The sequence below is a fragment of the Polistes dominula genome, unplaced genomic scaffold, assembly GCF_049000335.1.
Source record: "Polistes dominula isolate Pdom_NZ unplaced genomic scaffold, Pdom_raw_medaka contig_20, whole genome shotgun sequence".
Classification (NCBI taxonomy): Eukaryota; Metazoa; Arthropoda; class Insecta; order Hymenoptera; family Vespidae; genus Polistes; species Polistes dominula.
In genome coordinates, this window is record NW_028301147.1 from 7,069,584 (window position 1) to 7,084,241 (window position 14,658).

General features: G+C 37.9%; 1 protein-coding gene across 3 annotated transcripts in view; it reads left to right on the forward strand.

Moving 5' to 3' along the window:
* LOC107074078 (uncharacterized) overlaps positions 1 to 14,333 on the forward strand; it is a 61,377-nt gene extending 47,044 nt beyond the window's left edge. For all 3 annotated transcript variants that reach the window (XM_015335124.2, XM_015335125.2, XM_015335126.2), the window contains exon 5: positions 1 to 14,333. This exon is cut by the window's left edge and continues 15,522 nt beyond it. The gene's annotated coding sequence lies outside the window, so the exon portion shown is untranslated.
* The last annotated feature ends 325 nt before the right edge of the window (positions 14,334 to 14,658 follow it).

Below are 14,658 nucleotides of genomic sequence, written 5' to 3' on the forward strand. Positions count from 1 at the left end.
ATAAAAGATTAAACAAAAAGAGAGAATGAGCGAGAGAATCGGTAAAGCTGATCCGCTAATCGACATTCTGATTTTTCGCAGATTTTCGCGCGGGACAAAAGGTGCGTCCCCTCCGAGAACCTCACGACACCCGGTCCCCACTCCTATAACTACTATTCCCCACTTCTATAACTACTATTCCCCACTCCCCCTTCTCTTTAACACCCTGAATCCTTTCCACGAGGTAAAAGGTTTTGCTTCCAAGATCTGTAAGAAAAAAAAAACGCGTTATCGAAACCTAATAAAACTATAAACTACCTAAACAATAATTATTAAACGATAAAGAAGGGTTAAGAGTATTTGATTAATTGAATTATACCTAACGATTAATTAAAAATAACTAATGACTAATGATACTTAACGATAATACGATTAATGATATATAGTATAAACAGTACGAAACAACCCGATACATGGCGGCTAACAAACCACCCACCGTGACCGGACGGTTCTTCCTGATCGATTCTCCGACGACGATATTATAAGAGAAGAAATGATAAGAGATAAACTGAGAGAAATAAGAGATAAAGAGAGAGAGTAAAAAAGAGAAAGAATAAATAACTAAATAATAAAGGACGTCGAGGATCAGGCCGCGAGATAGTGATCGTCCTGAAAACAGAGTTCCTTCGTTTCTCCTGCGAGTGAGAGCGAAGTATCCAATAGGAGACGCTTTTTTCCAGGATACGAATCGGTAGAAGAACTGTCGCGCGTCCGAGTGGTCGTTTCTTACCCATCATTTATACGCTAGCTTGTAACTTGAAACTTAAGTGTAATAATGATGAAAATGATAAATAGGGAAAAAAAGGAACACGTATGTACGTACACAAGTATACACAAAGTGAGAGCGCGAAAGGATACGCGAAATGTGAAAAAAAGAGAGAGAAAGAAAAAGAAAATAACACTAATTACACACACAAAACGTACACGGAGAATATACATACGACACAAGCATTAATGATACCTAATAATATAATTATATTATTGATATAAACTTACGATTATGAGCTATCCTAGTGGTATTATAACGACGACATAGTTGATTGATCTGTTTAATATTGAATGTCTGTAGATCACGGAGCGTTTGGAACTCTATGCTACATCCCTTCGATCATCAATCGAATAAACTCTCCCCCAATTTCCTCCTCCATTTTCCACCCAGCCCCGGAATTTCGATCTTACCTATCCTAAAACAGTGCCCCAAATTAATCACAAAACATTATTTCTAAACGATCGTCGAACATCGATTGGTACGCAACCGTGATTGGTCAAACTTAACCCCTGTAAAAAAACAAAAAAAAACGTGAGTAAAAAAAAGAAAAAACCGCGAAATTCGTTAATAAATAGCATGATCGACGAGAACAATAATAAGCACTAAGAAATAAAACCCTTCGTTATTTTTTTTTCTTTTTTTTTTTTTAAGAAAAAAGAAAGACTTGAGCTACCTCGAAAGTATCGCGTGAAGGATTCTTTTTCTTTTGATTTTTTTTTCATATCTTTTAAATAACCTGTTATGAGTATGCATGAGCAATAAATTCGTACTACAAGTTGATTTATATGATACGCAACCTTTTCGATTAACTGGTTTTCAGTTCGAAATTTTTACCGTACTCGCGCGAACCACTCGCGACAATTAAAGCATTCTCAACCAACCGGTTTTATGTTTACGTGGATTACTTATGACTGTCAGAAAGCTCAACTTAGTTTTTCTTAGCTATTCATATATACTGAGACAAGCTCGTACGAATGATTGCCGAGCATACATCAAACCATCGGTTATTCATTTCAAGAAATATTAGCTAGACGATAATCACGTAAGATTTAAAAATTAATGCTATTCAAATAAACATAATCAAGGCTTTAGAATTTGACGCTAAAATCAATGAATAATCTTCGAAAGGATTACCCATTAGTGGTACAAAAAACAATTCAAAGAAAAGAAAACAATTGATAATGTAACAACCTTCGCGCGTGAACGAACAATAATACTTACGAGGAAGCTAAAGCATGATCGATATTAAAAGATAAAAATAAGTAAAAGGTATGGAAAAAAAGAGAAGCGTGAGGCCTAGAAAATGAAAATTCTGTATGAAGAAATTCCTCCAAACCCTCTGCCTCTGTTTTTAGGCATTCGTGTCGCGTGACGTCCATCGATAAGAATTAATCAAGAAGAAATTAAAAAGATAGAGAAAAAAAGAGAAAAAGATCCTATCCAACAGATCTATTGTTTATTATAATAGTATATCTGATTATTAAAGAAACAAATGTCCCGTTTGATACGGGATCAAACTTTATTCTTCTCGATCGACGTCTCCGCCTATAGGTTTGCTATTCTAATTGTTGAGTTTAAGTTTTACATCTCAAGAACTTCATCGCACAGATCGAGGACTCGATCGTTTGATATCCTCGATTTCGCGTGTTGTATCTTTGTACATTTTCGCAGAAAGTTCGTGTTCTCAAGATGAGAGAATCGAACAACACTCTGTTTTTCCGTATTAACAATAAGTTTAATCACTAGTCAATCTTTTTAACGGAATCGTGTTCAGTGCCACTCCTTCCTCTGTTTGAGTGGCCGGAGCACGGTAATTCGTCATGATCTGTGCGAGAAAAAGTCAAATTGTTTTTGTTTGATCTATCAGTTAGATACTTTGACTTTACCGCTGTTAACTCGTTTATCCAAGTTATGGAAACGAGAAGAGAAAAAGAAAATAACGAGGCTGGTCCATCGTAAGTTGAATGAAATGAAACGATTGTCTACCGTTTTGTTTTTGCTTAAATTTTGCTTTTCTATTTTATTTAGCGAGGTGGAAGCGGCACTGTCACGACTCTGATTACCGTTCGGTGATGTCCGCGTTAAAAAACGGTTTATCTCCGGATAGACTATTGTACAGATTTCGCCGTTATCAGAGGGTAACACGGACAGTAGGGGAAAACAGTATTAATGAGTTAATTAGGGACGACCTTTAAGAGCCACGCATATTTAATAGAACGCTCGTACGAATGTTCTTTATTCATCGGAGACTGTGTGTTAGTTTTTATTGAACAAAAGCAATAATAGACAATTTAAATAAAACAATATTGCGAATCGACTATGATAAAATTTAATTCGATGTTTGTTAATTATTGTTAAACTTTTGAAATACCAATGATTCAATGTAACGATCGTACGAGCTTCACTTCCTTCCACAATCATAAGCAATGTTTCCTCTCCGACGAAATTCTTCAAATCTCAAGAAGAAATATAATACACGACACTTTTTGTAACACGCATTTTACACATGCACACACGCGCACTAATACACGCAGATTCTTCGCGTTTTTGTCCTGGATTTAGTGTACGTATGAGACGGCCAATCTCTATGATCCATAACGAAATATCGCGACAACCTCAAACTATTATTCTATTTCACATGTAAATGATGCAGACAACGAGAGGCAATGCAATGCACTCGTAAAGCCTTCCCATCATTTAAACCGGATTTATGTTGTATACAATAAACGCAAAATCAACGAAAGCTCGTATTCTGACCGCGTCTTGACGATGACGTTATAAAAATAATCGTACAGTATCGTGATCGCCGTTGATACTCCGGTGAATTACAAATAGTACAAAAATAAAAAAAAGACTAGTTCGCTTTTGGTCCGTACAACATGCGATCTTGGCCTTTATTATTATCATCATCGTTAATCAGTAAGTCAGTCAGTCATAACGTGATTTCGTCAAACATCCGACTATCTATCGATTTTTTCACATTTAACAGAGATCAATGATCTTACAGATCAAACGTTCAGACCCAACCGGCTTTCATTTAACCAAATTTCAGATCAACCATATCCGATCAAATTCATTGGATCCTGACTGTCTAATACGTACATTAATATCCAAAAGCTATCCTAAACCCTAAACCTGTTCCCCGCAAAATGATCGTTCAGTTTGACCTGGGCAAAGTCAGGCGAGCGTCGGGCCGGCTCTCAATTTTGAAATAGCCATTTCGACTAAAAGCGAAAAAATGACAGACCCCCAAAACCCGATGCAATAGAGGAAGGCAACCGGATCAAAATAACCGCCACACGAATCAACAGTTTCTCGCGCGGGACCCGGCCGCGGCTGCCATTAGATAACTTCGCTCAAAAAGAGGAAGATAAAGGATTATCCTTGTTCACCCTAAGTCCTTTTATATCCTAAATCCTTCGACCTTGATATTTCCTATTCTCGAAACCTCGATCCTTTCCTTTTCACTTAGCCTATCCAGGCTGTTAAAAGGCCAAGGACCTCAAAGGATATATCTAAATATCTTTATTAGTTGCGGAAGCCCGTTAGCGCCGGGGGTGCATAAATCCTTCGTGGGCCCGCAAAAATGAACGTCGTCAGGTTAGTCGTGGCCACGCAAGCTGCGTGGATTCGGGTACCGCGCCCACTCTCACTCACAGCACACACTGGGCCGACTCGTCCGATAGAATGTGCCTTCAGTGTTGATTTTATACGAAAAAAAATACTAAAATTATACAAAGGGGCCCGACATAGACCGAACGCCCACCCAAAGCCTGACTGGTGCTCGCCCGCTGCCCATTTTTTCATCCTAAAACTGGTGAAACGCAAATGCACACACGTACAATACAAGCACACGCACATAAATACACGAACACAATGTCACTCTCTAAATTCGATTGACTCTGCTTTTTGGTATAGCTTACATTTCATGAAGATCTTAAAAGTACACCTATCGAAAATTACAGTGAAACGACACATCTAGATATATAATTCGTAAGAAAATCGAAGAGACAGAAAAACAAACAATATCGCGTTGTCTCTACTCCTATCTTTGGATACGAAGCGAAGTAACAGGTAATCCCTTGAGCGTTTCCATCCTCGCGTTACAGAAGCTCTTAATGGGATACCCTCGGAGAGTAGCAGCACGACTTATAACAACTCGTTGGCTTTCACGGAATATCCGCAACTTAACATATGAAATATTCAGGCTCGTACCTCGCTCGGGGCTCACCAAGTAAACGCGACATTTTCCTCGAAGTGTCGGCCTTTCCACTAAGCAAAGAGTCTATCGAGAAAAAGGGAGAGAAAAAGAGAGAGAAGAGAAAAAAAGATAAAGAGAAGAAAAGTGCTTAAAATAAGACATCAAAAACATTACACGAATGCACACACATGCACACGCACGTACACTCATTCTCCAAACCCACCACCCCCAGCATGAAAGAAGTTTTGGTTATCGCAAGGAGTTCGGAACGCTGCTATGCACCGATAACACACACGTATATTAATTAAATGCAATTACTATGCGATAAGTATACTTACAATAATATATATGTGTACTATGGTCTCTCCCACTTCCCATCGAAAATGACCGATCTTGCTACGATCGCGCGGCGAACTTGGTGCACCTCCAAGAGATCCATTAGAGTTTTGCCGCGATCGATCCTAGCTCGACGGTGCCTCACACACAGCACACGTAACACCGATAAATCCCCATAACACCCATAACCCTTCAAACTAACAGCCCTTCCCCCCGAAAACATTCCCCAAAACTATGCCCCCAAAACTACAAGCGTAGAATTAACCGCATTAACTATGAATGACAAGAGCTACGTAAGAGCTAACTAACTACAATTAAACTTACTTAATTATTAACAATTAACAAGCAGTAAAGCAGTATAAACAGTAAACGCCCAGTAATCATTGAATTGTGTGTCGACAACTACATACTAACTACCTACCGTATATCGAAGTAATAGCCGTATGTAAAACGAATGAAAAAAAAAAAATAACTTGTATTCTACCAGTTGTATCAGCCAGTCCAGTTCTAATAAGCAAGCGATTAAAAATAACCCAATGCCCGATTTTAAGCCCAAACCGTTTAGTCCTTTTCCTCAGGTCCTTCTCAGCTCCGCAGTCCTTCCTTCCTTATCAAATACCTAGTCCGGTGGATAAACCAAATCGCGAGTGCCGCGAAAATCGTCCTTCTATCCTTTCCGAATAATTCGATATACCACTACCACTACTACTACCAAAATCTGATCCAAAAAAAAACTCCCGATCACTGAAAAAATCCACAGAATGATAAAAACTCCCTTGGTATTTAAAAAATGCAGTAAGTAATAATATATTAAAAAAAGAAAATAAACGTTACATCCCGTTGAATAAAAGTATTAAACAGTTAGTGTTTTTTCTGTAAACAGTTTTACGAAGGACGAAGCAATCAAACGAGAGCATTCAAAAAAAAAAAAGAAGAAAAAAAATAATCAATTGAAAAGAAAAGAATTCAAGAAACAGAAGACTTCGTATCTTATTACGATTGTATGCACATGTGTGGGGAGACCATGTAACTTTTAACTTCGCCGCTCACGATCGCCGTCTCAGCACTCGCGATCAGTGCCTCAGGGAGAATCTTTTCTCGTAAAAAAAAAAAAAAAGGGAGAAGTAGATCTTTTCGTGACGACCGATCGCGAGTACGAACGCGCGAGATTAGCCCTCGAACCCACCTTTACCCACCCTTCACGAACCAGCTATCATTAGCAGCTACGTCCCAAAACATCCAATCTAACCCTCAAATTCCATCCACGAAAGACTAGTTCACCACCATTATCGCAGCCACCACCGTCACAAACCACTACCACCACCATTGCCATCACCACCGTCCCGTCCCAGCCCTCTCTTTATCTACCCGCAACCCTCGATTCCCTACGTGTTGTATTATCCGTTATTTTCGATATAATATTATATATAGTATACTAATGATATTTAAAGATAATACGACGACGATAAGGTATGGGAGACGTTTGGTCACACACAGATAGGACATCACACGGATTACGCCATCCTCACATGCCCATTTTGATCGACACACATACATATTTACATAGTACATACCCACACATATACTACATAGTTTACACACGCGCGCAGACACTGAGGGGGGGTATATTAGAAAGGTAGAAGAGAGACAGAGGGAGAAAAAGGGAGAGCGAGAAAGAGAGAGCGAGAAAGAGAGAGAGAGAAAGAAATAGAGGCATACATACGTACACGTACACATATACACGCACAGCAACATACGCGCACGCACACGAAACAGGTACCAACTGTAATAGACAGATGTAAAACAGGAAAAGTAAAACATAAAACATAAATAAAGATAAACCATGAATAACAGAACACTAGTTGCCGTGCAGTTTGTGAAGAAATAATAATACAGAAAAAAGAATAAAACATAAAATAAAATAAAACATACACGTAATGATAACCACCGACCTACCCGCGGGTCCGCTTCGTTCTTAAATAGCCCCGCGAGGCCAGTAGTCGGCACACGACCCCTTTACTTTACCATCGAGGTCGCTCGAGGAAGCACGACGAGGACGATCCGCAGGGATTCCGCAGAGGAAGACGCGATTATATATATCCCGTCCTCCTCCTCCTCCTCCTCCGCTAAACAAGCTCCTCCTCGTAGATGCATGATCCTCGAGCGAATCGGTTAACGGGGCAAATTAGTCGCCGGCACGGACTCAACGAGATCGGGGCGTGAAAATAATATCTGCCTCAGTGTAGCTAAACGTTTTTGTACAGAGGACTCTAAATGGAGATTGCATTTAACTTGATGTAAAATCTTGAGTTTACAGAGCAGCACTATACATACCACACAGATGAATGTATATATTTTTACGTTACAGAATATGCCTGAGCTTTAACAGACAGGCGCCATAAGACTGGTTCTCATTTCCCACGAAACAATGCGTATATAAATGCCACATAACTTTAAACGAAGAGATTGAGAGGGAGAGAGAGAGAGAGAGAGAAAGAGAGAGAGCGAGCGATAGAAAGGTATTGAAAAAAAAAGAGGATCCTATATTATAATGTAAAACCTAATGATATTTGTATACAGTAATGCGACCCTCCTGGTACCATCGAAACGAGACACAAGGGGGTTGAAATAAAAAAAAAAATGAAAAACAAACAAACACACACGTACACGCCAACGGTCAATGAGACTTAGGGCTGCCCGCTAGCAACACCAAGGTACCCCGAAAATCGTACGGACAATTCGAGAGGTCGATTCGTGCGATCTGTCGATCAAGGAAAAATCAAAAAAAAAAATGATTAAAGCGCGAGAGAATAGGATAGAGAGAGGTGGCGAAAACAAACAATGTGACGAATCGATTCGACTCTCGAATTGATCTGAACGGATGACGGGTACTAAACTCGATATTAACCGTCGACGAATAGACCGAAGGGGTGTGAAAGAGAAAGAGACAGACGGATAGAAATTAAAAAGAAAGATATAGCTGAACGGACGCTAATAATTGGCATTCGAATTCGCGACGCAACCCGTGAACGTTTTTTACACACCGTGCTAAATTAACATCCTGATTTTTACATTAGGCCGTTATCTCCGCCGAACCTTATCGAAAACTCCCAATGAAAAACCTCAAAAAAAAAAAGAAGAAAAAAGAAAAGAAATAATAAATAGGGCGAAAATAGGGAGATAGAGGGAGAAAGTTAGAAGATAAGTCGTCGTCGTCGTCGTCGTCGAGACGGTATTGTTTGTCAAGACGGTCGAGCTATAAAGAGAAAGAGAAAGAACACAAAAAAAAGATAAGAATGAAGGAAAGAAAGATGGCGGCGCACGAAAAGAACCCAGGGTGTGTTGCCTGCGGGTACCCCGACAGAAGCATAACGCGGGTAGGAGTTTCTAAACATGAATTCCCGATGCACTCGAGTTCCCCTGCGACTCGAGTCAAACGGGAAGGTCCTAATTTTCAAAATAAAAAAAAATTAATAATAATGATAATAAGAAAAAAAAATAAAACACTAAATCCGTGCTCGCGGCTTCGTCAGTCGGAGCTTAACACGATACGATCATCTCTCAATATTGACTCTTTGGAATAGATTAGTAAGCATTTTAATATCGAGATTCTGACTTAGCGCAAACAACAGAGATGGATCAATGGGGACAATATCGAAGATGACCGATAGATCGCGTTAAAGCAAAGATTGACGGACCGAGAGGCTATTCATGACACACGTTTGAGTTGCAGTGCAAGCGAACATCTGTAGAGCCATATACGTATAGTATGTTATTGTATCTTTAAAGAAAACTGAAGATTATGACAAGATTATGAAAAGAAAAGATGTAAACATTGTGAAAGAAAAAGTAACTTCAAGGCAATTAAGCGTAGTAAATGTACATTTTTATAAAGGTCGCGGTTGCATTTCGACTAAACCAAAAAAGAAACGTTCGATGCAGCAAAAACGAAATAGACAAGATAAGAAAGAAATGGAATTAAGGGGTGACAGAATTTGAAGCAAGGAATCTTGATAATAATATTAATTCGAAACAGAAAGGAAAAAGAGAGCAAGAGATTCGAGCGAGATGTGAAATGAATATACGAACAAATGGCATGTATGTGAGAGAGTGAAACATGAGTGCATGAGAAAATGAAAAGAAGAGAGAGAAAGAGAGAGTGAACAACGAATGAAAGAGAGTATGGGATGATGAGTATGTATACGAATGAAAGATAATAAAATAATAAAATGCAGGAAACGATAAGAGGAAAAGATCAGAAAAGAGAAAAAGAAAAATAAGAAAGAGAAAGAATATAGGAAAACGTAAAAAAGGATCACTAAGACTTACTATCGTGGTAGCGGCTTAGTCACCGGCGGCACCGTCCGAAACGGGTGCAAGTAACTTTAGGTGTTAAAAGAAAAAAAATGAAAAAATTTTACCTATCCTTTCGTGGTTTTTAGACATTATTGTAAAAAAAAAGATAGAGAAAGAGAGAGAGAGAAGGAGAAAAAGAGAAAAAGAAAGAATAAAATAAGACAAATAGAAACGAAAGAACTATTACAGGAGATGACTGTTTTATTAGTCGAAAGTAAGGAAATGTATGGGAAAGAAAAAAAAGGAAGCCTCATGACAAGCGTGAATGAATGATTGAATGAGAGAGAATAAGATAATGGGAGAGAAAGATAGAGAACTAGAGTGAATGAAACGATAAGCCGAAGAAACATTTATTGTAAATTTTTCGAGGTGATTTGGTCGCCCGGTGACTGTGCCATGATCTCGATAAGATCCTCAAAGTTTTAGCTCAAAAATTCGAGCGGAGAGGAACGTAAAAATCTCGAATTGTCGATATTGTATCAATCGATCGATCGATCGATCGTATAGCTTCGTTTTGATGACGAAGTACCGACAGTTATTGTAAACGTTTCTCTTCGTTTGCTCGACAACGTATTTCCTTTTTCTTTCTCGCTCGTTATATGAAGAATAGGAAGAATAATATTTCGCGACTTTTTTCAAACAAAAATAGAGATACTAGAAAAAAGAGACAAAAAAATATGAGGAGAGAAAAGAGAAAAATAAAGAGAAAGAGAAAAAGAAGAAAATAATGGGGAAACGAGATAGTCATTTCGCGATCCAAAAAGATTTGACGCCGGTGCTCACTTTCGGTTTGAGCACATTTGTTTCGATTTTGAAATCATGTTTCTGGGGCTTTTTATATATTTTTGGCAACGATATCTCTTGATAAACTTAAGGTATATAAGCGCAACAAAATAATACGTGACGATTTGGGGAAAGCTGACGGTAAGGGCGCGCATTATTAGACGAAAGCATTTCGTTGTCGTCTATTGTTAAAAAGTAAGAGATCGATTAACAAGAACGAATGCAAAAGAAAAAAGAGTGCACGACGAATGATAAATTCAGAGAAAATAATAAAAATTGATGGGTAGGTGAAAAGGAAGAAGATAAAATGCGTAGGGGAACTTGAAAAATGAGACAAAAAGAGAAATTGAGTATATGTGAACGTTTGTATGTGTGCATGAGAGAGAAAGAAGAGGAGGAAAAGAAGAGGAAATAATGGGGGAAATCGGTGGTAAAATAATATTTAAATATTCGTATCAAAACAAGAAAAAAAATGTGTAAGGCCTCGATATACTGGTGTACGAAAATGAGTAAAACGACATGAAAGCATTATGAAATGATAATTGTGAGAAAGAGTGAGCAAGCGAGCGAGAGAGCGAGCGAGAAAGAGAAAGAGAGAGAGAAAGTGAGAGTGAGAGAACAAGAGAGAGAGTGATCGAGAAAGAAAGAGAGCGTGAGAGAGAGGGGCCGAAACTACTAAAAATATTTATAATATATGGCTACAAGTACAAATTACTTCGACTACTGAGCGTAGGTGTATTGATGTGTGAACAAAATTTGGTTGGCCGATGACCGTTTTTGAAAACCATCATACTGCGTATCAAAGTATGTAAAATTTATTGAATAAACGCTAGCGTATTATGATATAATGTAATCTAATAATGTAATATTGTAATGACGAGTCTAAATGATGATGTTAATTTGAAGTTTAGGAGCGCGCGTGAGAGTGCACATGAATGAAAAATAAGAGAGGACAAAAAAAAGGTTATTGTGCATACGAAAACAAAAAAAAAATAAGAAAAAGAAGATAATGACAAATTACACCTTTATAACGATTATCAGTACGATTAACGATTATTGTATTGCGATTTAAAAAAAGAAAAAAAAGAGAAGAAAGAAACGATTGTCAATCACTCGCCACATTTCGTTAATGCCGCCACGCGTTTTTAAACGATTTTTCGCTCTTTGGTATCACCCTTTGTTCTATCTGGTATTTAAATATGATTCTGTTCGTAACGATGTTCGTGATTATAGCGGCGATCACTGACAAAAAAAAATAATTATTATTATTATTATACGTGTATTGTATATGACAGCGAGAAAAAAGGTATGAGTTGTTCACAATTTCGAGACACATATATACGTTCTTGGCAAACTATACAAAAAGAAAAGAAAACGAAGAGACGATCGACTCGAGCGCTTAAAAATGGGGAAAATGATTGACGAGTACGATAGTGAGAGAAAAAGGGAAAAATTGAAATAGTGTGTGAGAGAGAGAGAGCGAGCGAGTGCGAGTGAGAAAGATTGTACGCGTGTGATACTTATAAGTATGTATGTATGTTAGTAGAAACGAAAGTGTGAGAGAGAGAGAGAAAACAAGAGAGAGAGAATGAGCAATAGATAGAGAGTGAGAGAAAAAATTAGAGAACGAAAGAATGAGAAAACTAGCAAGGAAAAAAATTCACACGCTGAATTATTTGCACGGGAACAAAATGCTCGACGGCCCGCGCGACTCAGAGAAACAAAGAATAGGAGAAACGCGCACAAATGATATAAAAATTTTCAGTCTCGCGACAACTCGATTCTCGGCGACGTTCGGCATGGATCGGCCGAGGAATAAAGCGATTTAAAAAAATTCAAGAGGGCAATGGCTATAACTAGCCGCTTTTCGGCATACGCTAATTCCATATCCGAGAAAAGATGGATATGAAAAACTCATGGTAAGCTTGCCCACACCCGGCAGCGACGCACTCTCGGCGCCTCGCTAAATTCTATTTTTGTAAGCATATTTCTATAAAGGTATACTAACGATACGGCAAAATTTATTATTCCTAGTGTGGTGAAAATGAAAATTGAACGTTTAGATTTCGTTAGTATAGTGTAAAGATGATGAAATAAAAAAAATTAACGATGTCTAGGTCCTATTCGTGTACTTAAAGGTGAAGTATAAGAAAAAAAAATAATAATAAAAATTATATCGTCGGCGGCGTCGTAGGTTGTAAAATTGTACATAAATTATTGCAAGAGGAGGAGCGGTGGGTTGCCTCGCTGACGTTTGGGCGTGTGGCTAGCTTTCTCTATTGATCTTTCGGCCCAGAAGAATTATTATTAATGCCCTTCGTAGATGGGTTAAGCAAGCTTTTCGGCCAAGGAATCAAAATTCGTTTCCTCCGTGAGTCGTGCGAGCCGTTGATCTAACCCCGTTCCTAACAACGTGTCACAACCGCGAGAACGAATAAATTTTAATGAAAAGAAGGAAGAAAAAGATAAGGGGAAAATCAGAACACAAAAAAAAGAACAAAGACGGAATAAGTATGAAGTTTCAACTGTCTCGTCAAAGAGAGAAAGAGAGAGAGAGAGATACAGAGTGAGAGATAGTACACAAAATGTATGCTTGCGTGTCGGTTGTGTGCGAATGTGAGAAAACGAGAGAAGTTGAGAAAGCGAGAGAGAGAGAGAGAGAGAGAGAGAGAGAGAGAGAGAAAGAGAGAAAGAGAGAAAGAGAAAAAGAGAAAAAGAGAAAAAGAGAAACAAGCAATACGAAGGCTCTCCCTTCTTGATGACCTAGGGTGAATTCGACGACGATGCACTGCCGCTTTTTGAAGCAAAGAAACAAAATGATATATATAAATATAAAAATATTATATTATATATATATATATATATATATAAATAAATAAATAAATAAATAAATATATAAATAAATAAATAAATAGATAGATAGATAGAGGCACCAAAAATGGCAGACGGATATCGTGCGAAATTCTTTAGCGTTGCTAGGATGAATCGATGGAGTGGCCTCCTTAAATAATAAAAATATTTCCTTTTTTATTCTAAAGATGAAATTAGAGAGAAGAAATTTTATCAAAATTGATTACATTAATAGTAAAATAAATAGTATTACGAAAATTTCGACAAAAATATAAAACCTTTATTGAGACGATTCCCTATAATGAGTGAGAATGTGAGTGCGTGTGCATGTACGTGTGAGTATGACCAATTCTTGTTCATTTTGTTTATAATGACTTGAGTCTTTTCAATCACGCGGATATTTCTCAAGGAGAGGCCACCTCGTCGAGACACCAACAAAGCGTCGATACATCGGTAGAAGGGAGTGCGATAGGCACGCGAGAAAGGGCAAGAAAGGGAGGGAGAGATAGGATGAAAGGTGAAATAGTAGCGAAGGTGAGAGTGTGAGAGTAAACGATAGGGAGAAAGAGATAATGCAAGAGAGAAACAATGTGTGCGACAGAGGGAGAGAGAGAGAAAACGAAAGAGTGAGAGTGAGAGTGAGAGAGAGAGAGAGAGAGAGCAAGAAAGAGACGAGAGAGGAGACACAAGAGTATCGTAGTACACGGAGACACAAATCCCATACACGTTTACATTCACACCACACGCGCGGACTTACACGAAGGATATAACACGCAGGATACATCCACGCGAATAAAACAATACTACTGACACACAGGGACACGCAATATTATATATATACGACTCCATAGATGATGGCGCGGCACACTCACATAGTGTCTCTCGGATTGTTCCACAAAACTTTTCATTCGAGTTTGCTTCAAGAAACCTTCTGTTTTCTAATGTATGACGTGTTGTTGTCGATATATAAAATAAACTTAATAAAAAAAAATACATAAATTCTGTGTTTATATACATTTATTCTACCTTTCATCCAGACCACCTGCATATAGGTATCATATATTTCAATTTCACATCGAGTACAAAGGTAAGATTTTATAATATATAAATTTTTGTGTGTGAAAAAAAATAAACAGTTTTATTTATACATTTGATCAAAATTGATAAAATATTTATTTGTTTGATCTGACGGTACTGAAAATTTAAATCTTAAATTAAAGGAATAATTTTTGTACCATCAAATATTATTCTCCATTTTTATACATTTCGTTAGGGATGAACGTATAAAACTTAATGCTAGACCTAATATAGAGGATGCAAAAGC